Below are 3,060 nucleotides of genomic sequence, written 5' to 3' on the forward strand. Positions count from 1 at the left end.
TGGAGAATACTGATCACACTAGCAGACACACAAGACCCTGTGATGGCCAGCTGCAACCAGTTAAAAGGTATGTAAATCTATTTCCTAATGCACAGACAGGATGACAGCTCTCTGGCATTAAAACAACAGAAACCTACATACAAATTCAATGATACTAGCTAGATTCTAACACAGAGGTGGGATGACAGCCCCTCTAATGCTAAACATCAACAGCACATGAATAAATGCATAACAGGCACAGCCTGGAACAAAGAAGAAGAAGTGGAAAGTGAGCAATTAACAGCAAAAGAAGCTTGCATTAGCTGAAAATGAAGACCAGAAGCTGCAGGTGTCACAGTAGTTACAGTCTCCAGAAGTTGAAGTTTACATCAAAATAACATTCATCAACCCTCAACAGATCTTGTTTTTGGGTTTATATAGAGTCTGTTTTCAAAACATCTCTACTAACCTATGCGTGGAGGAGTCATAACTGACCACCAACCACATTTACAATCAGATATGGGTCTCTGATAAAATTTGATTTTTTTAATGAATCAATTTGACATTTACTGGTACTTTGTTGTCCTTCATGAACAGGTGAAGGATTATTTGAATGAATTTCAATAACTGCTGCAATCATTGAACTACTTGAGGGTCGTCCTTCTCGTCCTTGGACGTGTTGTTCTTTAAATATGTTAGCTTAGGTTTCAATGTGCAGAGTACCAGATCATGTCTTCCTTCATTCTTCACATGCACAGGACAGCCAAAAACACAAAATTGCATTGAAAACAGACGAGGAACTAAGAAAGAATATTGATTGTTAGATGACTCTGATGAACGGCCGAGATCTCTCGGCGGGTAGCGTCGAGAGGAAACGGAAGCACAATTGAATGCAAGTCGTTGGATCTGGTAGATGGACGGATGAGATCGGATTACAAGGGCCATCGGATGAAAACTGGAGCAGACGAACGAGGGTTGTTGGATCGTCGACGGGCAGATCCAATGGCTGACGAGTGCGTGAGCTGCACAAGTGTTAATGAGCGAGGGCAAGCGGGACGGGCGGTAAACAGTTTTATCGCACCGCTTACGAGAGAAGGTGGTTTATGTGCGTGATGATGTGATCTCGTAATATGACGACGCGTGGCTAATCGGACGGCGTGGAAACAGCTTTCCCCGCTAACTAACGGACGCACAGGTTACGGGAGCGCGAGCAGCCTATGACATTAGATCTCGCGAGAAAAGATCGAACGACTAGGGTTAAAAGAGCATGTTTCAAGTGATGTAACAGGCGAGGGCCCCGATAACTTACGTGATTTTCGAAGGCGCGCATTTTAAAAGGGTTAAGACTTTAGTGCCGGGGTTAAAATGAAAAATAGGTTAATACGAGGGTTTTAAAAGATTATAGAGAAAAATGGTAATAATGGGGTTAAGGGAGGGTAAGGAAAACGAAGGGGAAGGAGGAAACAGAGGTAGCAGGAGTTATAAGGGAATAAGGCAAATGGAAGGGAAGGATAAAATAAACTATTGCAAACCCTTTGCAACCCAAATCAGCATTGCCTGACCTGATTTCATCCATCAAATGTTGCAAACTGTAGCAGAGCTAACACTAGCTCCTTCTCGGGATGAGATCCTCCCTGTGAGGTCTCAAGAACCTACATATCAATGCCTTTCCAGCTGAAAACAAATTAACCAAAATTCCTAATGTTCCATTGGGCATGGAGTCTACTGCGCCTATACTAAAATTGATTTAAAACACAATATTTACAACTTTTAAGGCCAAAAGACCTTAAAAAACATAATTTTTCAGAAAACACCCATTAACTAGGCCATCAAAAACTGCTTCTCCTCCCATACTTTTCAGTATGAAGGTGTTGTTCCCTTGAATCTGTGAAATAATCAAAGGACCTATCCAGAAAGCATCAAATTTCCCATGATTTCCTTTCTTTTCCTTTAGTGCATCCCACTTCAAAACCAAGTCACCCACCTGAAAATTATATGTTTTTGCCTTCTTGTCAAAGGCTTCCTTGATCTTTCTCTGATGTGTTGCAGCCTTTCCAACCAACTGTTCTCTAATCTGATGTACCTCTGCTAAATCAGTGATTCTCTTTGCCATGTCTTCTTCCTCATCCTGTTCTATTTGAAGGAATTTTTCCAGAGGGAGAGTTAGTTGAATTGGGAATACAACATCAGTACCATATACCAGTTTGAAAGGAGAATTCCCTGTGGACTTGTTAATGGTCACTCTGTCAGCCCACAGTGCATACTTGAGCTTAGAATCCCAATTCTTGTTATTGTCCTCTAATAGCTTCTTAATTATCCTTATCAGGGTTTTATTAGAGGATTCTACCAGACCATTTCCTTGAGGGTAATATGAGGTGGAATGAACAAGTTTAATACCCATTGAATCACACATATCCACCAATTCTTTTGCCCTGAAGGCTGCTGCATTGTCTGTGACCAATTTGTGTGGACAACCAAATTTGGTAAAGATATTTTCAATTAAAAACTTCATGACCACATTGTGATTAGCCTTCCTGGTAGGGATTGCATCAATCCACTTAGTGAAATAATCAGTGGCTACTAATATCCATTTGTGCTGGCCGCTGGAATGTGGATTGATTTCTCCAATGAAATCCAAGCCCCACTACTGAAAAGGTCCTTTTGCCTGAATTGGTTTTAAGGTCAGGAACTTCAATCGTTGTGTTCCTTTAAATCTTTGGGACCTCTCACAAGATTTAACAAATGAAAATACATCAGAAAATAAAGAGGGCCAATAGTACCCAGCTTTGAGAATCTTATGGGCTGTAGTTTTCCAATAATGGTGCCCTCCACACATGTTGTTATGAAACTGTTGCATAACTTCTTTTGACTATTCTTTGTCCAGACACCTCAAAAGCACTCCAGATGGATTCCTCCAGTAGAGCAGATTTTCATTGATGCAATATTTAGCTGCCCTAAGCTTTATGGTTCTAGCTTGATTTTGAGTAAATCCTGAAGGGACTTCTAGCTTCAGCAAGAAATTAATTAATTTAGCATACCAATCACAAGAAGCTAGATTCTCGGCCACAGACTGCTTTCTGT

The sequence above is a fragment of the Pinus tabuliformis genome, chromosome 4_1 (assembly GCF_031772625.1).
Source record: "Pinus tabuliformis cultivar Carrire ecotype Pingquan chromosome 4_1, CPIR1, whole genome shotgun sequence".
Taxonomy (NCBI): domain Eukaryota; kingdom Viridiplantae; phylum Streptophyta; class Pinopsida; order Pinales; family Pinaceae; genus Pinus; species Pinus tabuliformis.